Source organism: Budorcas taxicolor, chromosome 20 (genome assembly GCF_023091745.1).
Source record: "Budorcas taxicolor isolate Tak-1 chromosome 20, Takin1.1, whole genome shotgun sequence".
Taxonomy (NCBI): Eukaryota; Metazoa; Chordata; class Mammalia; order Artiodactyla; family Bovidae; genus Budorcas; species Budorcas taxicolor.
In genome coordinates, this window is record NC_068929.1 from 16,085,061 (window position 1) to 16,109,441 (window position 24,381).

The following is a 24,381-nucleotide window of genomic DNA, read 5'->3' on the forward strand; positions in this document are numbered from 1 at the left end:
AACAGATGCTGCATGTTCTTGAAACACAGAAAATAAATCAAGAAGACGTGTTTAATCCTTAACAGCAAGCCAGTGTTGCCACATTGCTGATTTCACACCGGACGTGACAATTTATAATTAGGTCGGACGTGACAATTTATAATTAGGTGGAAGGGACACAAAATGGCACCCAGCCATAAAGGTAACCAATCTATTACCCGTGTGCAAAAAGAATAGATTAACACCTTGAAGGGGATAATTTCAGTGTTACCTTTACTTCTGGACTGGCTGCACCTCTACTGAAATTTTTCAGTTAACTTAAAGTTGCAGATTTTGTAGTGATGGTATCAACAGATGCCATTAAGTTTATGACAGACAGCACAATTAAAGTCACTTAACTGGGAAGTGCTGAAAAGCCCCTTTCTTTATGGATAGAGAATCAAGAAGCATTTTCCCCCTGCTGCAATGAAATTTATCATGCCTTTGCATCTGTTGTTTCTCGGGCCTCTAGAGAAATGGATTCTGCTTTTGCCATCCGGTAATCCAGGACCCTTTCTGTCCTTTATCTACACAGCTAAATTACATTCTTTGAACTTCTCCCAACAGCCTTCATTCCCCCAGCCCCTCCTCTAGTTAGTTTGCGCATTGCTCTTCATATTCCTTAAAAGGTCTTGATTTCAAGATGGCTAGAAATTTTGTTTCTAAAGGGAAACAGGTCAAATGCCAGAAATCTCTGGGTTGATTTTGTTTTTATTTGGGGAAAAAAAAACAATTTGGTTTGCTCACACCACACAGAGCAAACCATCAGTAAATTATGAGAAACAACACAACTGATTGAAGCCAAGGCATTTTGAGAACAATCCCTACTACTCTAATCACTGAGAATAAATAATAAGGCCAATGAAACTTGGCACCAAATTCTTAGCCCTGTGTTCTTTGTGAAGAGAACATTATATCTGGAGATTATATGAGATCAACCAGAACAAGTAGAGGGAGCTTATTAAATATTTTGAAGAATCTGAAGGAGGCAGAAACAGGAATTATCTTAAGAACCTTTTCACTTTTACAGATTTTAACGAGCGGCCCTCCAGGAAACCATGTAACATCTTATAATACGTGGTGGCCCGTCATACTGAGGATGAATGGGCAGAGACAGAGATAGAGAGGTAGGTTAATTTAACTCCACTCTTTAAAAAAACAAGACAAAAAGAAAAAATCAGGGCTACCCTTAACCATTTCTTATCCTGGGTTTTGCCTTCTCATTCTATGTGGCCTTTCCAGGCCCATACACTGAAAATATTCCTCAGCTCTAAGTTATATAGCCATTTGTATTCTCCTACTAATCACAGATCTTTCTTCTTGTTTCTGGGCACACTGAAGAGCTAGTTGAGATAGAAACACACACATCCCACATTATCACAAAAGCCCTTATGTACAGTGGGCTACTGGAGAAAACAAGGGCAGTATAAACTAGAATACTTGGTAATTCCTTGAGGACAAGAGATTGCAGCTTAATTTGAGGGCAGTTCAGCAAGCTCAGGATAAGAGAAGGAACGGAAGGACTTCAGGAAGGGGACAGAATCAATCCAAATACAGTTAGGCGATGCAGTAGAGAGACAGATTCTCTACTATCAGGGAATTCAGACTGGTCAAGTCAATGAGTACATGTTTTGGTACTACCTAGTGGGAGGCTGGGAGAAGGCAATGGCACCCCACTCCAGTACTCTTGCCTGGAGAATCCCATGGATGGAGGAGCCTGGTGGGCTGCCGTCTATGGGGTCGCACAGAGTCGGACACGACTGAAGCGACTTAGCAGCAGCAGCAGCAGCAGTGGAAGGCTTAAGAGAAATCTGAACGCAAGAGAGGCGCTCGATATTTTAACCTGGTGTGAGTATGTTGAGTGGACAGAGGAGTCGCCAAGGAGAAGAAGCTGGATTAGGGTGTGGAAAGCCAACAGAAAGCATGTTCTGGTGACCAAACCAAGTGTAACTGGTGATGGATCAAAAATAAGTCATGAAAACGATTACAGACTAACTGATACTTCCAAGGTTAGCAGACGGGGAGGATGCCTGCTCCACTAACTGGGAACTTTTAGAGAGAACTGGGGCAGTATTAATAGTAGAGGAAAAGGACAGATGAGTATTCTAGAGCTTTTTGTGTCGTTTGTTACAGAAAATTCCTCAGTTTTCCTTAGGGAGAAATGACAAGATGAGTAGATTAGATAGACACACCTCAATCTTTGAGGCCTTTGTTCTTCTTTGAAACAAACATTGATTTGTGTGTTGTGTTTGAAGATGTAGGGATACTGTTCTGTGATACACAACAACACTAATTTAGAACAGATTGAAATATAAAGCATACTTTATACATTCTTCACTTGGAGATGAGGACCAGACTGCTCTGGACACTTGTAGCACTTTCCCAGGACAAGAAAACAAGATGGAGTGGAACCAGAGTCCTATACTTGACCTTCACTACGCACAGCACTGCTCTCTGAAGTCATCCACCCATCTGCAAAGCAATACCTGCGAGACTCTCAAATGAAAACCAGTGCCAGTTAATTCTCTGCCCATATGTGCAACACTTGCTTATAACTCAAATCCTGCTGTTCGAAGGGATTTGCTGGCTCTTGGATGTTTGAGTGCCAGGACAGTTTACAGACCGCTGCTTCTGACCTGGTAAAGGAAACCTTAGTGGTGGGTGGGCAGGCGCTGGATAGGTAATTAACTCCATGATTCCCAGGGGGAACTGACATGGCGAACACACAGGCAGTACATCAAAACAGTACTTACCTAACGGAGCTACACGGGGTGCCTCATTTTGGAGGCAGTTATTGTTAAGAAAGTGATTTCCAGATTAATTAAATTGTTTGATTGCTTTGTAATTAGGTTGGAGAAGTCCTCTGTCTTCACCGCAGAGAAACAAGCTGCAAATCTTTTTAAAAGGCATATGCTATACCCACTATAGATTATTAATGTGTTTTTAATAGCTGCCTGTTTACAAAATGATAGTTTCTGGTTGCCTTGATTTTCTATCAGGACTGAGGGAATCCAAGAATTAATGATAACTGCCATTTGAAACTCCTGGTGGATCAAAGAGTAAGCCCCCACTTTAATCCTTGTTGTCATTACTTGACGATCGGCTTAAATGAGTTGTGACTTTTTTATACCCTAACAAATAGCACTGTGTTTCTCATCGCTCTGCAGGAGATTCTCAGCAATAAATTGACAGTGCTGAAAAACCTGAAGTCCAAACTTCACAGGCCCAAACCTAGGACTCCCTTGCAAAATGTAATGGCAGCAGATGAAGGGACAATTGAACAGTTAGTTATGCAGGGACCGCAGGCTGAGTGGACTTTGAAAAATAACAGTTCAAATTCACCTGAGAACTTGATGTCTATGCTATCAGATCCAGCTGATGCAATAGGAGAGTTAAAAATCCTCCTCTCACTTAGCCATTTCAGAAACTGGCTACTCTCCAGATATAATTGTGGGATATTAATTAAACCTGGGCAGCTGTTTAGACTAAGTGGACAGAGAAAAACCTTGATTGGCCTTCAGCAGCACTCTCTTAGGGAAAGCTGTTAAGCGTTCACAGCAGGCCAATATAGCATAGTATATAGCGTGTGCGTGCTCAGTCCTGTCCGACTCTTTGCGACCCCATGGACTGTAGCCTGCCAGGGTCCTTTGTCCATGGAATTTTCCAGGTAAGAATACTGCAGTGGGTTGCCTTTTCCTTCTCCAGAGGATCTTCCCAACCCAGGGACAGAACTCATATCTTTTTGCATCTGCTGCTTCGACAGGCAGATTCTTTACCACCTAAACCATCAGGCATGCCCATACAGCAGGCCAAGAAATAGACTTCTATACCTGGGTTTTCAAGCAAAAAAAGAATTATGGACAATAAATCAAGGCTTTCTTAAAACCTGGCTTCTCTGAACCTCTTCTGGGTTTTTCATCCTTGTCACATCGACTCTCACCCAGTACCACTTCTCACTGTCATCTGAGTAATTCGACAAACACTTATCAATCCTTTCCTAATAGAGAAGAGGGGTAGGATCTGACTTACATTTTAGAAAGAGCCCTCGTGCTGTTCCATGTCCAGTGGGCTCTAAGCAGGCAATGAACAGAAGCAGGGAGATCAGAAAGGAGGCTATAGCATAGACAAGGTAAGTGGTGATGGTGGTTTGGAGAGAACAGAAGTAGAGCTCAGGTATGTTCTGATGATAGACCCGAAAGGATTTACTGGGAAACTAGACCAAGTGGAATAATGGGGGAAAGGGAGGAAGCAAGGATGCCTCCTAGGGAATTCCCTGGTGGTCCAGAGCTTTCACCACTGGTGCCTGGATTTGGTCAGGGGACCTTTAAGATCCCGAAGCCACAAAGTGGAAAAAAAAAATATATATATATATATATATATATATATATATGTATATGTTTGTATATAGGATGACTCCTAAATCTTAGGATTAAGCAAGATAGGTAGATGGTGACTTGAACTGTGATGGAGAAGACTGAAAGAGGACAGGGTTGGGAATGTGAGGAGAAATTAACAATAACCAAGACACGGAAACAACCCAAGTGCCTATCAACAGATGACTGGCTTAAGGAATGTGGTGCATATACACAATGGAATATTACCTGGCTATAAAGAAGAACAGAATACTGCCATCTGTGACAACATGGATGGATCTGGAGGGCATTATGTATAGTGAAATATGTCAGACAGAGAAAGACAAGCACCATATGAAGTCACTTATAATACATGGAATCTAAAAAGTAATACTAATGAATTTACATCAGAAATGAAACAGACTCACAGATTTAGAAAACAAACTTAGGGGTAACAAAGGGGAGAGGAAGGGAAGGAGGGACTAATTTGGGGTATGGGATTAATAGATACAAACTAGGTACTATCTGTAAAATAGATAAGCAATAAAGGATTTACTGTATAACACAAAGACGTATACCTAGTACCTCGTGATAACCTAAAATGGAAATAATCTGTAAAAACAAGCAACCAAACAAACAAAAAACAAGTCACTACGCTGTATACCTGAAACAAACACAATCTTATAAATCCATTATACTTAGTTTAAAAAGTGCAAAATAAAACCCTTGAAAATTTGAGTGGGATTTATGCTCTTTTATTTATGGAGGCACCACTTCAAATAATTTTAAATATATTAAAATGTACTTTCCAGGGGGCGCCCGTGGTAAAGAATCCACTTGCAATGCAGGAGATGCAAGAGATCCAGGTTCATCTCTGGGGTCGGGAAGGTCTCCTGGAGAAGGAAATCGCACACCACGCCAGTATTCTTGCCTGAAATATTCCACGGGTAGAGGAGCCTGGGGGGCTACAGGCCATGGGGCCACCGAGGCGGACACAACTGAGCAACTGAATGCACACACACAAAATGTACTTATGTCCCATACTGTATGCAACTAACAATGCTACACTTCCATACTATATACAATTAACAATGTTACATTTCTTGTACGTAGCATTTATACTACTCAATTAAACATAAAAATTCTATTACAGTTTTTTTATTGTACCTGAGAGCAAATAACATTTTTCCAGCTCACATTATTTAGTGCCCAACAGATTTGATAGCTTTGGTCTGTTTAATACGGCCAAACTAGTCAACAGTGCTGGTTAAAGGTTTGCAGAGAAAGATAATTTTACAGGCTAACCATTGAAGTCTGAATATTGATAATTTCAACCATTCTATGTCCTGTCACCATAGGTAAAATGGAATGGAATAATGATGTGTCCTATATTTCATTTCTCGCTACTTCTCACTAACTTATTCTAAATGCTGGTGAAGGATAAACTCTGGTTATACATACGTATAGATACACAAAAAGCATATTTTGAATTTTCAGTGCCTAACATAGTCTGTTACACAGAAAATGAGAATTGTACTGAATTTTTTCTAATTCAACAATTATGTATGAAGTTCTTATTATATACAGAGCTTTGAGCTACCTGCTGAACAGATTAAACAGGTAAACAAGACCCAAAGTACTAGAAATCTCCTGATAGAAGATGTGTACATTACCAACTTTAGACACATCTTGTGAAATCAATTCTGGATCTCCAATGTATCAAAATTACTCACTAAAAACCAGCTTTCAATGATGATACCACATGGAGGATGTAGCGTGTAGCAAGACACTTAACAAATGGACATGCCCTGCGTTTTAAGGAAAGACTGATGAGTTTATAGGGTGAAAAACATGTAGGGAGTGAAAGAGAGATCCAATAACAGGTCACTTGCTATGTCATAAGACTCTCACAGATGCCTGTTGTCTCCATTTCATGAAGCCATTCCTCTGAAATTTGTGTAGCGTATTTGAAATGCTGTGGCATTGACACAAATCCCTTGGAGATGTGTTATAATGGGTTTTCAAGAATGTTTTAGCTTTTCATTGACCCTTCCTTATTACTCTGAATTGATGTCACATCTCAAGGTGATCTCGAGTAAAGACTAGTGATGTCAAGAGTGATGAAGAAAGTTGATTTATAGTTGTGTGTTTTCCTCCCATCTACAGTAATTCATCTTCCCAGCAATAGAGAAGAGATTACTTTTAGCCTTTGTATAAAGTTACTGAGGAGTGTCTGTAAGGTCAAGAAAGGGGAGATAAGAACATAGCTACCATAACAGATACTCCTAAGTTTCATGCAGCTTTATGAAATGTGATGCAGTCTATCAATTTTAGATAATTAATCAGTCTCTGAATGTAGATAAAAGACCAAGTCAAAGAACGTAACCTAAGGTGTGCATATTTTTTTCTATCTTACATGAAGGGATTTCAATTCTTTAACATAATTAGATACAAAGAATTTGCATTTTTACCTAGAAAAAGGGTGAATGATATCAAGAAATTGGTTCCTCTCAGATTGTTTCCTTCAATTGCTGAATAATTTCTAGTCAAAGAGGAAATATTTAAATGAAATGCTGCATGTCCTTATAACTTGCTAAATGGAATCTAGATGTATTCTCTATTATAAATCTCCTCCTTTCAGCTCCCCTTAAAAATATAAATACTAAATTTAAGGTGGTTTAATTTAACAAATGGAAAATGTTCTTTTGGCTTCTGATTAAAAGGCATTCCATCTGAAGGAAACAAAATATGTGTTATGTATTTTTTAAATAGTTACTTAATTATGTTCAGTTTCTAACTCCAGAAATATCTCAAGATTTAAAAGAATCTAATACATTCAATTCTACTGTTTCATAATAAAATAATATGTAATGTACCAAGTATCTAATAAATCAAAATTCTGGCTTTCAGATTCCATAAACCACATTATACAAGATCTTGGAAATACCCTGGCCCTGAGACTCTCCTCTAGTACCTTTTCTTCCCCCCTCACTTTCAGCTTGGATCAATAAACAGTTCTCAAGCTCAGATGCACAGAATTACTTGGGAGGCTTTAAAAATGCTGATACCCAGGCCCTAGTCTACCCTTTTTAAATGAAGTGACTCTAGTAAGCCGCGAGAGCTGAGAACTTTAGAATTTCCGTGTACTCTGGTAAATCAAGCTCAAGACTTCACTAGCTATTTAGGGCCCTCAAGTCTTGAAGACTTTATACTGCCCACCTTCTATAACTTCCTTGCCTCTTATTTCAGCTATACTAATTCACTTCACTCTGACCTCCAAGTAGTCTCAAAATAGGACTAAGGCTGGAAATTTCTTCCCCATCAGCCTAAACAAACAGCATCCCACCATGTCAACACTCTAGAAGCACCACCTGTCCACAGGTGTCACAGGTCAATCAAGTAAGTTATTACGCTTCTACTGGCGTTCAATTGTTACTCTCTCTAAATTCAAAAATTATTTCCACAATTTCTCCTCTCTTCTAAAAGAGAACACCCCCGCCCCAAGCTAAGCTGTATATCACTCCTCTGTTCCTGGGTTAAGGTTAAAAGCCTCTGTATAAGGAAATCGTAGGGAAGAATACACTCATTAACCACAACTGTGTTTATGCTTTTACTATCAACTCTAATTATGTGACTGCTTAAAGCTGAAATGCCAGCTATCTTTATAATTCGTATCTAACAGTATATGAAGAAGATATTAGCCTTAAAACTATACATCTCATTCTTCCATTTTTTAAACAAGCAGAATGCCTAATATTTGGCCTAGGTAAAGGCTATGGTTTTTCCAGTGGTCATGTATGGATGTGAGAGTTGGACTGTGAAGAAAGCTGAGCGCCAAAGAATTGATGCTTTTGAACTGTGGTGTTGGAGAAGACTCTTGAGAGTCCCTTGGACTGCAAGGAGACCCAACCAGTCCATTCTAAAGGAGATCAGTCCTGGATGTTCATTAGAAGGAATGATGCTAAAGCTGAAACTCCAGTTCTTTGACCACCTCATGCAAAGAGTTGACTCATTGGAAAAGACTCTGATGCTGGGAGGGATTGGGGGCAGGAGGAGAAGGGGATGACAGAGGATGAGATGGCTGGATGGCATCACTGACTCGATGGACGTGAGTCTGAGTGAACTCCAGGATTTGGTGATGGACAGGGAGGCCTGGCGTGCTGAGATTCATGGGGTCATAAAGAGTTGGACACAACTGAGCGACTGAACTGAACTGAGCATTAGAACATGTAAAATTATTAGAAAGGTTAAAACCAAGGCATGGGGCAGGGGGCGACTCAATTGAACCAGTGATTATCAGAAGCAAAATTAAAATCATTCTAATTATTCTAATCATTCCTTCTTGCAGAAAACATGATTCTTCCTTATCCATAATAGGGATGTGTCCATTCAGGGCCTTACTCTATTTATGATCTATACATGTGCCCATATTTTTAGCATACAATCCCAAGTAACTGATGGATGGGGTGAGGGGCACTTGTTTGCAACTCTGAGATTCTGAATGCACAGATATCAATCTTCAGTGAACCACTACCTTAAGGACCCCCACAGCTATTAATTCTAATGTGTTGAACTTTTCAGGCATACTGGGGTGTGTTGAGGCAGGGGGAAAAGTTGTTATTATTCTTTTAAAAAGCACAACAGAGTCTTTAAAGTCCTCTGAATGAAAAATTAGGTACATACTTTGGCATAATGAATCATTTAACAAATACTTATCTTACTAAATGTAAGAGCTGATACAATAAAACTGCTAGAAAGAAACAGAAAAAAAATCCTTAACATTGGTTTTGGTAACAATTTTTTTTTAAAATTTTATTGGAGTATAGTTGATTTACAATGATGTGTTAGTTTCAGGCATAAGTGAGTTAGTTACCCATATATATAAATCCACTCTTAAAAATTCTTTTCCCATATGGGCCATTACAGAGTACTGAGTAGAGTTCCCTGTGGTATGCAGTAGGTCTTTATTAGTTATCTGTTTTATAAATAATAGTATGGATGTGTCAATCTTAACCTTCCAATTTATCCCTCCTCCCTATTTTCATCCTGATAACCGTAAGTTTAACCATAAGGGGTTTCCTCGTGGCTCAGATGGCAAAGTGTCTGCCTACAATGCAGAAGACCCAGGTTCAATTCCTGGGTCGGAAGATCCTCTGGAGAAGGAAAGGGCAACCCACTCCAGTATTCTTGCCTAGAAAATCCCATGGATGGAGGAGAGAGGTAGGCTACAGTCCATGGGGTCGCAAAGAGTCAGACACGACTGAGCGACTTCACTCTCACTTTCAACCATAAGTGTGTTTTCTATATCTATAACTATTTTTCTTGTGTAGATAAGTTCATTTGTACCCCTTTTAAAGATTCTGCATATAAGTGATAACATATGATATTTGTTTTTCTCTGACTTACTTCACTCAGTATGACAATCTCAGCTGCTGCTGCTAAGTTGCTTCAGTTGTGTCTGACTCTGTGCAACCCCACAGACGACAGCCCACCAGGCTCCCCAATCCCTGGGATTCTCTAGGCAAGAACACTGGAGTGGGTTGCCATTTCTTTCTCCAATGCATGAAAGTGAAAAGCGAAAATGAAGTTGCTCAGTTGTGTCCGACTCTTAGCGACACCATGGACTGCAGCCTACCAGGCTCCTCCATCCTCGGGATTTTCCAGGCAAGAGTACTGGAGTGGCGTGCCACTGTGTTCTCCACATTGCTGCAAATGACATTATTTCATTCTTTTTATGGCTGAGTAGCGTTCCATTGTATACACAAACCACAACTTCTTTATCCATTTCTCTACTGATGGACATCTACGTTGCTTCTATGTCCTGGCTATAGCAAGAAAACAGTGCTGCAATGAACACTGGGGTGCATGTATCTTTTCTAATTATGATTTTCTCCAGATATACGTCCAGGATTGGGATTGCTGGATCATGTGATAGCTCTATTTTTCATTTGTTAAGGAACCTCCATACTGTTCTCTATAATAAATGTACCAATTATAGTCCCTCTAACAGCGGAGGACCATTCCCTTTTCTCCACACCCTCTCCAGTATCTATTATTTATAGATGTTTTTACATTCTGACTGGTGGGAGGTGATACCTAATTACAGTTCTGATTTGCATTCCTCTAATAATTACTGATGTTGAACATCTTTTCCTGTGCATTTTATTGGCAATAATTTTTTGGCTATGACACCAAAAGAGCAAGAAACAGAAGCAAAAATAAACAAATGAGATTATATCAAACTAAAAAGCTTCACAACAAAAGAAACAATCAGCAAAAGGAAAAGACAATTTACTGAATGACCTAAAATGTGTGCAAATTATGTCTCTGATAAGGGGTTAATATTAAAAAATAATACAATAGCAAAATACCAATCTGATTAAAAAAGGGGAAATAACTTGAATAGATATCTTCCCAAAGACGACAAACAAATGGCCAACAGGCACATGAAAAGGTGCTCACCATCACTAAGCATCACGGAAACACAAACCAAGACCACAGTGAGATTTCATATCACGACTGTCAGAAAGGTTATTATCCAAAGGACAAGAGATAACAAGTGTTGGTGATGATGTGGAGAAAAGAGAATCTTGATTCATCGTTGGTGAGAATGTAAACTGGCGCAGCCACTGTGGAAAACACCTTGGAGACTCCTCAAAAAATTAACAACAGAAATGCCATTTGTTCCAGCAATTCCACTTCTGGGTGTTAACCTGAAGAGAATGACATCACCATCTCAAAAAGACATCTGTACTTCCATGTTCAGTGCAGCATTATTTACGATGACCAAGACACAGTTGGTGATGGGCAGGGAAGGAAGCCTGGTGTGCTGCAGTCCACGGGGACGCAAAGAGCTGGACGCGACTGAGTTGAACTGAAGACACATTAACAACCTAAGTATCCCCTGATGGAGGAATGAACACACACGCACTGGGATGTTATCTGGTCATAAAAAAGATATTCTGCCTACTGTGACAACATGGGCTGGACCTTGATGACATTACAGTAAGCAAAATAAGACAGAGAAAGACAAATATTGTATATTCTTATAGGTGAAGTCTAAAACAACTCAGAAATAGAGAGTAGAAATTTGGTTTCCAGTTGCTAGGAGTGGAGGAAATGGCGAGATGTTTAAAAGATACAAATTTCTAGTTATAAGATAAATAAGTTTGGGGATTTAATGTACAGTATGGTGACTATAATTAACAATATGTATTATATATTTAAGAGTTGTTAAGAGAGTAAAGCTTTAAGGTTATCACCATACAAACAAAAATTGTAATTATGTAAGGGGATATAGGAGTTAACTAACCTAACTGTGGTAATAATTTCACAATACATACACATATCAAATCATCATGTCATATACCTTAAACTTGCCTATGTTATATGTCATTAATATCTCAATAAAGCTTGAGAGAGAAAAAGAGTCAATATCTGCTGGATACCTTTCTAGATCTAGTAAGTAACTGATACTGGGATACTCCTTCAAGTGATGTTGGCAGAGATGCTGGATGAAATGGAATACGGGTATTCTGGAGACTGTCTAAGCTAGAGTTCTGTATCCTGAGAATACTCAAAGGGTCAAAAATGGACAATCACTTTGGGTGTCAGGTCAGTGTGACTGTAACACAGACCAGCACGTAGCAGTTGGACAGGAAAGTACTGCCATATTTTCCTCCTTTTTGGCTACGATGTGGTAGACCCCTAGTAGCCTCTGGAGGAAGTTAGATGAATCACACCATCCCGGATAATGCTCTCACCCACCAGGCAGGAAAGAAAGACCCAACAGAACATGACGGGATACTGCACTTGTGGTGATATGTATCCAGTATACATAAAATGAGGAAGCCACACATTCAGAAGAGAGAAGAATGCATGGCTGCACAGGGGCCACCTTTCATCTGACTCAAAGGAAAATTGCAGGAGAAATGAAGTGATCCTTTTGAAGCAGAGGAAACTGAGCAAAGGGACAGTCTCAAAAGTGAATAGCCCATTTTTACATGTCTTCATTTCATTATAAAAACAATTATATACATTGTAAAAATGTTCAAAGAGTTAAAGGCGGTATTAAAAAAATAAAGGTGGTATAGAAAACAGTTAAAGGTGGTATGCGAAATTCTTTTCCAGCCTCTGATTCTCATTCATTGATTCAATCAAACACTTACTATGAACTCATCATGGGCCAGGTGCTCCAGCAAGCTATGGCTCCATGTTGTCTCCCCAGCCCCAGTTCCACTCTTCAGATGCATGGATTCACCCAGAAATACAGATAGATATACAAGTATATACAATGTACATTTTTAAAAATTTCCCAAATAATGCTGTGCTGTATAGGATTTCCCTTGAGCAAGCAACATAGACTTGAAATGTGCAGGTTCACTTACATGTGGATTTTTTTTCTATAGTAAATACTCTTTACCACCGCACGAGTTCAGCAGCTGGTTGACTATGGATATGGATCACAAATACAGAGAACCTGCCAATCAGAAGAACGTCAGATATAGAGGGCCAATTCTAAGTTATACTCGGATGTTCAGCTGCACAGAGGGTGGGCACTTCTGTTGTGTTGTTCAAGGGTCAACATATATATATATATGTTCTAAGCTCAGCTGGTAAAGAATCCGCTTGCAATGCAGGAGATCCCCGTTCGATTCCTGGGTCAGGAAGATCTCCTGGAGAAGGGCTAAGCTATGCACTCCAGTATTCTTGGGCTTCGTTGCTGGCTCAAATGGTAAAGAATACAGGAAACCTGGGTTCAAACCCTGGGTTGGGAAGATCCCCTGGAGGAGGGTGTGGCAACCCGCTCCAGTATTCTTGCCTGGAGAATCCCATGGACAGAGGAGCCTGGGGGGCTACGGTCCCTGGGGTGGCAAAGAGTCAGACACGACGAAGCACAGCAGAGCACAGCACGTTCTATAATTGATGTTTTTCGTTAATAATCTAGCTACAGTTTTCTCTATCAGTTCATCTAAATCTGTCATCTCTAGTATCAAATAAAATTCCAGTATGTCATATACCATAATTTACTCAGTCTTAAATGGCACCCCACTCCAGTACTCTTGCCTGGAGAATCCCATGGAGGGAGGAGCCTGGTGGGCTACAGTCCATGGGGTAGCAAAGAGTCAGACATGACTGAGCGACTTCACTCACGCACTCACTATTAACAGATATTTAGACTGATTTCAGTGTTTTGATTATTCAATGAATATCTTCTGTATACTCAGGTGATTATACCCAGGAGCTAAACTCCTAAAAGCAGGACTACACTGGCCCCCGAAGCCAGTCCACCTTTTACTTTGGTGCATATAGCTAGACTGCTCTCCAAAGACACTGCCCGAATTTACACTCTCACTAGTGGCACTGGGAACCCCATCTCCCCTCGATCTTGTCAACACTGCATTTTTTACAGATTTTGGTGGTATCATATTGTCTTGATATGAATTTGTTTAGGATGAGTGAAACTGAACATTTTCTAAAATCTTACCTGACCATTTGTTCCTTTTTGTCCAGACTACCTGCTTCGTACTTGACTACGCTATTATGTTAGTCTTTTTCTGCAACTAATTTGTAGTTTTTGTTTTTGTACACTGAGGAAATTCTTTGAACACACTAAAGACATTTCTTCCGTTTGTGCTTATCTTTTAATATTGCTAATATGAGCTATTCTGCAGAGACAACTTTATTTAATCAGATTTAACAATCATTTTCCTTTATGGCTTATAAGGTTTTGTACCTTGTTCAGAAAGGTTTTCCCACCCTCCCAAATTATTTTCTAAGTGCAACCATATTTTCTTCTAGTACTTAGTTTTTTTGATACCCTCTGTATTTTATGGGATTTTAGTTTACCCGCTAGCAAGCAAACCCATGACTCCTGCAGTGGAAGCATGAAGTCCTAACCGATGGACAACCAGGGAATTCCCTAAGGTTGTTCTTTAATTTTTTTTTTTCCTGTATCTACATGGGATTTATTTAAGGAGTAAGCTATTGCAATCCAGGTAACTTCTTTTCCAAACAGTTTATCAACTGGTTCAAAACCATTGACTTTAATAATCTACATTTTTCCCAATGATTTAAGTAAGGTATATTTAAGGTATGCTAGGTAACATGATGCCGTCGAGGGGGTGGTTGTAGGAAGTTAGGACAGGGCAGTAAACGATGAGGAGCTTAGAGAATGCATCAGGATCAAACTAGAGAAATCTGAAGGCCAGCTGGAAAAATCTTTTAGTGCAATATTTCAGGTGATTCTTGACCTGGACAGGACAATGGGTGTCTCTGCTTTTATTAAGTACTCCAGGTGGTACTTAGGCACACTAGAGTTTCAGCATGGCCTTAGAACACTCTTTCTTAATATCGGTTTTACATTCAAATAGCCTAGGGAACTTAAAAAAAAAAATCCAATGACCAAGTCACACTTCAGTTCAATTAAATCAGAATGGGGATTGAGGTGAGGGAAGCATCAGTCATTTTTAAAGCTTCCCAGGTGATTCCACTGTGCACTCAAGTTGGAGAAGCACTGCTTTAGATTCAGCAGAAGAAAGTGAATTGTATAGATTAAGCTATTCTCTAACCTTTCAACGTATCTAATTCCCCTGGGGAGCCCTTAAAAAGATACATACTGATGCCAGGTCAGACAGATGAAGTTTCTGATTTAATTGGTCTGGGACCTGGGTATTTCTTTTTCTTTTTTTTTTTTTTTAAGCTCCACAGGTTATTATAATATGCAGCAAGGCTTTAGGACCGGCAATGCAGTCATTCTCAAACTGCAGAGTGCATCAGAATTACCTTGAGGATTTACTGGACCACAGATTACTGGGCACTATCCTCATGGTTACTCAGTAAGGATGGGTGGGAGCCTGAGAGTTTGTATTTCTAACTAGTCTTCTGGAGCCGCTGAGACGCTGTTCTGCAGATCACCTGTGGCTCATATGGTAAAAAACCCATCTGCAGTGCAGAAGACCTCAGTTCGATCCCTGGTTCGGGAAGATCCTCTTGAGGAGAGAATGGCTACCCACTCCAGTATTCTTGCCTGGAGAATCCCCATGGACAGAGGAGTCTGGCAGACTACAGTCCATGAGGTTGCAAAGAGTGAGACATGACTGAGTGGCTAACATTTTATAAAATTTCACACTCGTGTGTGTCATGACAAACCATGGGATGGTTTTCTTTAGTTAAAAGACATAATTAAGTTCATATCTCAAAAAATAACAGCTTCAATTAGAAGAGAGATTTGAGAGGCAGTAAGAGCATGCAAAAGATGGAGCCCAGTTCTCACTTCACCACAAAAGCCCTGAGCAACTGGGTGGGGAATGAAGCCAGGTTTAAAACATATTTCAGGGAAAACTCAGCAGGGAGGGTTTAACAAAAGATGATGTTGAAGCTGCTAGCTTGGATGGACCACATGGATGATGTTGCCAATATCTGAGAATAAATAGAATTGGTGACAAGAAACTTGGTATTGAATAACAGTTGGATTTAAGGTGCTGGTGGGACATATTCATAAGGAGAAAGTACTCTGAAGCACAAACAGGCATCTGTGCTCAGAGGAAAGGCTGAGATAAAAACTGCAGGAACATTCATCAAACATATGAATCAAAAGACAGTGGGCAAGAAGTGACTGTCACAAGTAGCAGGGTGACAAAGGATTCCACCCAAGGGATCCTAAGAGTTTTTTTAAATGAATGAAAAAACTAAAAGGAGCCAACAGAAAGACAGAAATATAGAAGGAAGTATCATAGGAATCAAGGGAAGAGAAATAGTCAAGAGTTAGAAAGTGCTTCCTAATATCAAAACCTGCAAGGGTGCTCAGTAATATTATTTTAAAAAGATACCATTGCATTCAATCAGTAGGAGGTCATGATTTAAGCAGAGCAGTAGGACAGGAGTGGTGTCATGCCTGGGTACATCCTTGAATCTTGGTCAACATCAGACCTGAACTAGTTTTCCAAGGGTACTGGAGTAGGAATATTTGGCTTTGTTTTACTGCGACATTAAACGAATATAACATCTACATTTGGTTATTAATTTAATCAAGTTATAATTTTTAAAACACTTCAAATGTTGTAATAGCTCAGAATTTCACAGAATGATTTAAAACCTAATATTAAAAATGTGCTATCAGGCAGAAAATCAAATTAGGGGTTGGCTTTCACATTTTCTGATAGGAAGCTATAGCAAACCAAAATGTTTCCTCTATGGGCAAGAATACCTAATTGTTGAACCTTAGCACCAGACAATTTTACTCAGGGTATCTTTAATTAACCACAGCTCTTTTACTAGAAAATATATGAAAAAGTTCTGCTAAATAGTTTTGCAATGTCTTCCAACAACAATTAACTCAGACCAAAGGAAAAAAGAAGGAAAAGACATTTTTATTCAGCAATGTATGTCTTAAAAAACCACTCCACTCTTCACCCAGATCAAACACTACCCTCCAGCAGTAGCGAGCTTTTCTAGGCGATGTTAGGGCCAGCAGTAGCGAGCTTTTCTAGGCGATGTTAGGGTACAAAACAGGAGCATACAGCAGCATACACCCATCACCACCGTGGGGCTGATTAAGGATAAATTAGACTGAGGGGATAACTTCAGTAGTACTTCTGATACTGGAAAATGCTAAACATAAAACTGTTGAACTGCTTTAAACTGGAGGCAGATGGTAAGGGTGGAAGCAATATGCACATAGGATCTTGCTGGTGGAACATTTAAAATCCATAGAAAGGAACTGCTCATTTTTAAAATAAATGACAAAAATCCAGTTCTAAAGCTAACACACACTCATTGTTGAGGACTTGAAAATACCTAAAATTACAAGAATGAAATTAGTAATTCTAAAAACGTAATGTGGGGTTTTTCTTTGGCCTGTTTTTTGATAGTGTGTACATGTGTAGACAAACATATTTTTAAATAGGATTATAAACCACATTCAGCTTTTGTAGCCTGCTCTTTGTAATTAGGTTGTGATTAAAATTTTCCTATGCCATTACATATTTTTTTAAATATGATTTTTTAATGACTGCAAACCATTCATTATACAGATGGACTACAAATTAAGCATCACTCTTCTTACTATTTCACGTTTAAGCTATTTCTATTTTTGTGATATTATAAATAATGCTGCAATCAACATCCTGAAATATGGATTTCTGAGCATTTTTCTGAGGATTTCCTTAAATTACATTTCATGAAGAGCAAATGATAGTTCACGTGATATGAACTATTTTTAGGGTTCTTGACATAAGATATCACTCTGCTTTCTAAAAAGACTGTTAATTCATATCAGTGTATTGAGAATATCCATTTCACTATACCATCACCAGAAAATTATCACCACATAGGCTTTTTAATATTTGCAAATCAGGTAAAAACCAGCATTTCCTTATTTTGATTTACATTCATTTGATTAGTGAGTGACTGAACTTTGCACTTGTTTACTTGCCATTTCCATTTCTCTCTTTGTGAGCTGTCCATGTATTTTGCCTATTTATTTGGTGGGATATTAGAATTTTTTTCTTAAATTATTTAGAAGAGCTCTTTACTATACTTCTGCCCATTATATTTGTTGCAGGTATTTTCTGTTACTAGTTAGCGTTTTCATTTTGGTTATGGTATCTAACTTACAGAATTATAAATTCAATATATTCATGTTATCTATCTTTTCCTTAGCAATTTCTTCTACATTTTTATGCTCAGAAATTATTTCCCCATTCTAAATATATTAAATATTCAACTACATATTAATTTTACTTTTTAGGGTGTAGCTCTTTACAGATAATTTAAGATACATACAGACCATTTTAGCATATAGTATGGAGGAAGCTCACCTCGCATATTTTCATACAGATAGCCAATTTCAAATCATTTGCCAATCGAACTTTTTCTTTCTCAGTGGTGTGTGATGTTTCCCTCATCATATTATCTTCAAGCTCTATCAATTTTTATTTCATGTGTGAACGGCTGCTCGCACTATTATTACTTCACGATGTGTATTTATCTCAGGTAGTCAGGTCTGGCTCACTGAATTTGCTTGGCCAGCCGTGTTGACTCAGTCTTCCAAATGTACTCTAGAATCATCATGCCGGGTACCACAGTGAGCATTCGTCATGTTTATGGTCACCCAGTATCTTCTGAACAGCCTCCTTACATAAAAAAATATTTCCTGTGTCATGAGACCTGTCTCCCCAAAGTTGGTGCCACCACCCACTTTTGCGCCTTTCCTTGTATCTAGAGCACAAGTGAAGTCTAACTTCAGTTCAAAGGAAGGTAGTATGAGGACGGAGGTGCTGGAGGAATCAATTTTGGTGGCAAAGCTGTCCCTCTTTGGGGGCGACAGTGTCAGAGTTTCTGGAATCCAGGGATCAGGGGCAGCAGCAGCCACGACCAGTGCTGAGAGCCAGGACGGTTGGGGACCGCAGCCATCAGGCCACGTGGCCTTCAGTGCTAACTCTCTGGCCCAGCTGACAATTCTGTGAGCTACATAATACACCTTAAAATATTCCTCTGCATGAACTAGATAAGAGGATGTGTGGTGCTTGCAACAAAGGAAACAGTTACACACACACACATACACACACACACACACACAAAGATTTTGATGGGAATTGTCTAAGAACTGTAACATAATTTGGGGAAATAATTTTTAGCCTTTTCTCCAACAAATATGACATGTCTTTTCATTATGCAAAAATAGTTCACATTTCAAATAAAGTTTTGTTGTTTCTTCATAGAAATCTCTTTCAAATCTCTTTCTAGTTATTCAAAGGTATGATATTTTATGACTTTTTTTATGGGGAATAGGGAGTATGAGGAAAGAGAGTGGAATGCTATTATGAATTGATGCCTTTCTTTCAATATCCTTTCTAACTGGTTACAATTGGCAATATACGGTAAGATTAATTTCTGTATATTCATCGTGTATACAATCTATTTAATGAATTCTTTTGTTAATTTTAACACATACCTTATACTGTTGGATAGTCTAGGTTATTTATATCATCTGAATTTAACAAATTTTACCATCTTTGAATTATAGATTTTGTTTCAGTCTTATGTTTCTGCTTCTCTGCAAAGAACCCCTAGAATAAAGTTAAATATTAATGGGGAGAGATTTTCACAGAATGCCTCTAGTATTTTCTAAAGTAAGACTAAGTTAGGTATGTCTTACTACATTACAGAATTCTTTGTTCATTCTCATTCTCTAAAGAATTTTTAGCTGAAATGGATGTTTAATTTTATAGTGTTCTTTCACCATCTATTCTGATGAACTGCTGACCCACTATTATGATGTATTAATTGTGTTCATACTATTAAAACAATCAGCATTCTTGGGATAAACCTCAGGAGTTTATAGCAAATGATTCTTACAGTGTTTTATTAAATTTCAACATTTACATTTCAAACATGAATTGGGTTGGTGGTTTTCTTGTTTTGTGCTGTATGAGTAGTTTCTTAATGTACCAGGAAATCATTGTTTTTCATGCTATTAAAGATAAAGTTATCTTTAAGTATTTAAGATAAATACCTGAATGAATATTTTACTGATTAATAAATTCAAAAGGGATGCAGTATAACTCTTGTTTCCTACTCTACTTTCCAAAATCAATCAAGGAGTTCAGTGTATATATCCTTTTTGCCACACCTTCATCTCTCATTTTAGTTGATATTAGTTCCACTCTATATTGCTATTGGTGAGTCATTATTTATACTACTATGTTTTTAAAAAACTCTTCAAACTTTTATTTCTCTATTAACACTCACCATTGTACACTTTTACTCCATCCTTCCAATTCTTTAGTTCTTCATTTTAAATTAACTCTCAGTCATTTTCTACTTATCTTTAAGTGAGTTTCTCAGGAAAGATATGGAAAGTATATTTTATGAGACCTCAAGCATATGATAATGCATGAATACAAATATGTTTATATACACAATTATATATGTGTATAATATCTTAGCAAATAGAAGTCTTTGACTACAACACCATTACAAAGCAATTTGTGGAAAGTCGGAGGCCAGTATCAATTTTATTCCTTTGTAAGCAATTAGTCTTTTTTTTCTCCCCTATTCAGATATTTTCCCTTCATTACTCAAAAATTTCAAAAATTTAAATCTTGGGACTATATTTAGGGCACAGTTTTATTTCTGTTTCTTTTTGTTGTTTCACTCAATTTTTCTTCTAAGTTGGAAAGTCTTCCTTAATAGTATCTTTCATGATTGCTTCTGTGCCATTTTATCTGGTCTCCCACCAAGCGGAGATACTGCTATAAATTAATTACTCCCCAATTGATCTGGCATGGATGTTAATAGCAGAAAGTATAGTTTCTTAAATCTCACACAGAAAACAGGGAAAGACAAATACATGATATCATTCATATGTAGAATATAGGTTTTAAAAAAGATATAAATGAATTTATCTGCAAAACAGAAATACATACATATTGAACAAACTTATGTTTACCAAAAGGAAAACATGGTGGGGGAGGGATAAATCAGGAACTTGGGATGAACACACACTACTATATACAAACAACCGTATGGCACAGGAAACTCTACTCAATATTCTGTGATAACCTGTATGCATTAAAGAATCTGAAAAAGAATGAATACAGGTATAACTGAGTCACTTTGCTGTACACCTGAAACTACCACAAAATTTTAAATCAACTATACTCCAATAAAGTGTTTTTGTTTTTGTTTTTTTTTTTTAGTTAAAAAAAAAAATTCTGACAAGAAATATGAGGCTGTTGGGGCAAAGTAGTCAGTAGATGTCTCCGGTCACCTCAAAAGGCAGCTTTCCTACTGTGGGAAGTGTCTGCCAGACACTTGGCTTGTTGGCCCAGGAATGCAGACTCTGCTGTAGGGCTAAGTAGTGCAGGAGGCTGAAATTCACCTCTGCTTGTGCCTATTGAATTATCATACTGTTTCTGAGATCTAGCCATGACCTATTTTTGAATCATGTTGTGTTTTCCCTAAAGATGTGACCAATTATTGATATATTCTTAATCTCCAGTATTACTGCAGTTTCACAAATTGGGGTTGGTGGGCTGTTATAAATAGTTCAATGAAAAGCATGAATAACCCCCCAAACACCAAACGGGTTGACCTGTATCTCAACCATTCACCCTGAGCTACGTGAGTCAGTGACTAAAATCAGGTTTTGTAACTTCTATTTTGCTAGTTCGAATGATAACTTTCATCTTGCTGTTTCAAGAAAGAGAATGGTAAGTAGAAGCAGGTTAGACAGAACATATTCACGACAGAAGTGCTTAAAACCTCACATCACCAGAAGAAATAAGTATCCGTCATTTGTATCAACAATAAAAAGAGGAGGGAGGAAATAAAAAGTTTCACGGAATTACTGACAAAGCAGACTGCTTCTGGTTATGTGAAATTCATTGTCAGGAGAGGTGTGTACGTTTCTTGATGCTAAAAGTCTGCTTGGGTCACCAGAGGAGGGAGACGAATTTGCATTGGTCTTTTTCTTTAGAAATCAAAACTGTCAAATGAAATGACTAGTGATAAGCTTAAAACACATTTCCTGAATCCCACTGAAATAATAGCACAAAAGAAAGAAATGTGAACTAAGTCACATATTTTTTTTTCAATTTCAAGAATGCTAGAATATTTCCATTCCTGAGCCAAATTACTGATTCCACAAGGAAGCAGACTATTTTTTTTTTAACCAATTAAGGAACCGGCTTCATTTCCTGCTTTTGGCCTATTTAATATGATTTATATCTCTTAACATTGAAGTGGGGCATGTTCTTTGCCTGAAGATCTCATACACACACACACTCACTCACTCACACTTCCTTCTCCCACCCCCTCACTCCCCACCTCTCCCTCTTTCAAAACCTTCAAAACTAAATTCATTCTTTTAATAACTGGTTGGTCACACCAGTAACTACTGTAGAGTTCCAGAATATTCCCACATATGCAAAGGGAGGTTTTCAAGCCTAAAAGTTCCAGTTTATAGATATATTTACCACTAACTGAAATGTAACACTATACCAATTAATCAAGGGAAAAGCCTTCAAGGTGGCCTGGGATGCCTAGGCAACAGGCAACCAGTTTTTCCATCAAAAGTCAAATGGAGCATCCATTCTCCATCACCATCTCCAGATGATGATGAAAAAAGGTGACCACATCTAGAAAACACTTGTGGGGCATTCAGTCATGTCCTCCTGCCTCCATTTAGATCTGCAGAGGCCAACCTACTGTCCCAACCAACATTTTTCTTAATATTTTAGATGCTGAGAGAACATTTTCCTTCAGACCCTAAAGCATGACACCAATAAAGAACATTATGAATCAATACCAAAAACACAGGGTGAAAACAACCCCTTTAAAACAAACAAACAAATAAAAATTAAGGAATATGGAACTAAAGCCTTAAAAGAAATACTTTAAAAGATTATTAGAAAAAAAAAATACATGTAATTCCCCCTTTAAGAGAAATTAAAGCCAAAAAAAAAAGACTTAACTGACAGCAGACTACCATAAAACTTTAAGAAAATTAACCTGAAATATCACTTCTTTTTATCTAAGGAAAAAATATGAACATAGTGTTTCTTTATCTAAGGGAAAAATAGTGCATATAATCAAATGCTGGCTTTTAGTTTACCAACATCAGATACCTTAACAGATGAACCACTTTGGAACGTTTATGCTGGAGGGGAAATCCTTTAGTATACCTGTATCAGAGATTCTCCACCAATGAGGAGGACGTCCGCATGAGATTCAGCAGCAGTGTAATTAGGGGGTGTACAGTTTTCATTAAAATGGGGGATTTTCTCTCTCTCAGCCCACTTGTTTACTTGGTAGGTACCATTTCCAGCTGACCATCCTTGATGATTTAGGCACGTGGAAGGTTGTTAGTATAGCATTATTCTGCTCATCTCCTGACTACCAGTTACTTTTTTCATGTATCAGAGCAATAGTTCATTCCTAAAACAATCTGGCATTTTTCTCTAGCCTTAAAACACAACATGAATAACTAACAACAAAATGCCTGTAAACCTATGTGTTTCTTTAAAAAAAAAAAGTGAGCTCCCCTCCTCCACTTCAGGTGTGGGACCAAGCTCTTTGAGAGAGTAGAAGAATCAGAAATGAAGAAAAGCATTGATCTACACACTGTGCCTGGCCCTAGAAAACAGTGAATCAAAGCTTACTCTGGAAGGCAGCTATGCTCACCACCACTTGGGATTAACATATACATACTACTATGTATCAAACAGTTAATCCACAAGGACAAACTGTACAGCAGAGAACTCACTGTTTAATAACCTATATAGGAAAAATATCTGAAAAGAATAGCTATATGTATAACCAAATCACTTTGCTGTACATCTGAAACTAATTCAAGATTATAAATCAAATATCCTCCAATAAAGAAACAACAACAAAATGAAACGTAGGATTTAAGGTTAAAAAAATATTGGGTTAGCCAAAAAGTTTATTTGGGCACCCAATAATAAATGAATGAACACAGGAATGAAATGAATAAATAAATAAATCTGAAACTGGGGGCGGGAGGAAAAGCTCACAATGGGGATGTCCCGGGTCTTCCCGAATCCCTCCAGAGGTATTATATATTCGGGGCCAGGTTCCACAGTCTCACTGGGAGGAGTCCAAGAGGCAGAGATGGTAGGCAGTGATTCAGACCGGCTCTGACACCAACAAGCCATGTGATCCTCAACCCTCGGGTGCACTGCGTCTCAATGCCCATAGAACTGTTTTCAAACCTGAATGCGTGTGCAAACACGTGTATATGCTAAATCTTTCACTCAAGCCAAAGACTACATTCTAGCCCAAAATGTGACAGAGTTTGATCTTCTCTGGCTGAAGCAAAGGTGAAGTAGGGGAGTGCAAACCCCGCTTCCAACTCCCACTCCCTAACCCCAAGACAGCTCCACTGTAACTGCTGTGCTTCTGAGCCACTGGAACTGGCTTAAAAAAAAAAAAATGCTGTTTATTTCCCAAGTCAGCTGTAAACCAGAGTACAGTACACAGGGGA

At 38.4% G+C, this 24,381-nt stretch overlaps 1 protein-coding gene across 2 annotated transcripts in view; it reads right to left on the reverse strand.

Moving 5' to 3' along the window:
* Positions 1 to 24,381, reverse strand: part of MAST4 (microtubule associated serine/threonine kinase family member 4) — a 614,194-nt gene that overhangs the window by 80,622 nt on the left and 509,191 nt on the right. The window lies entirely within an intron of this gene.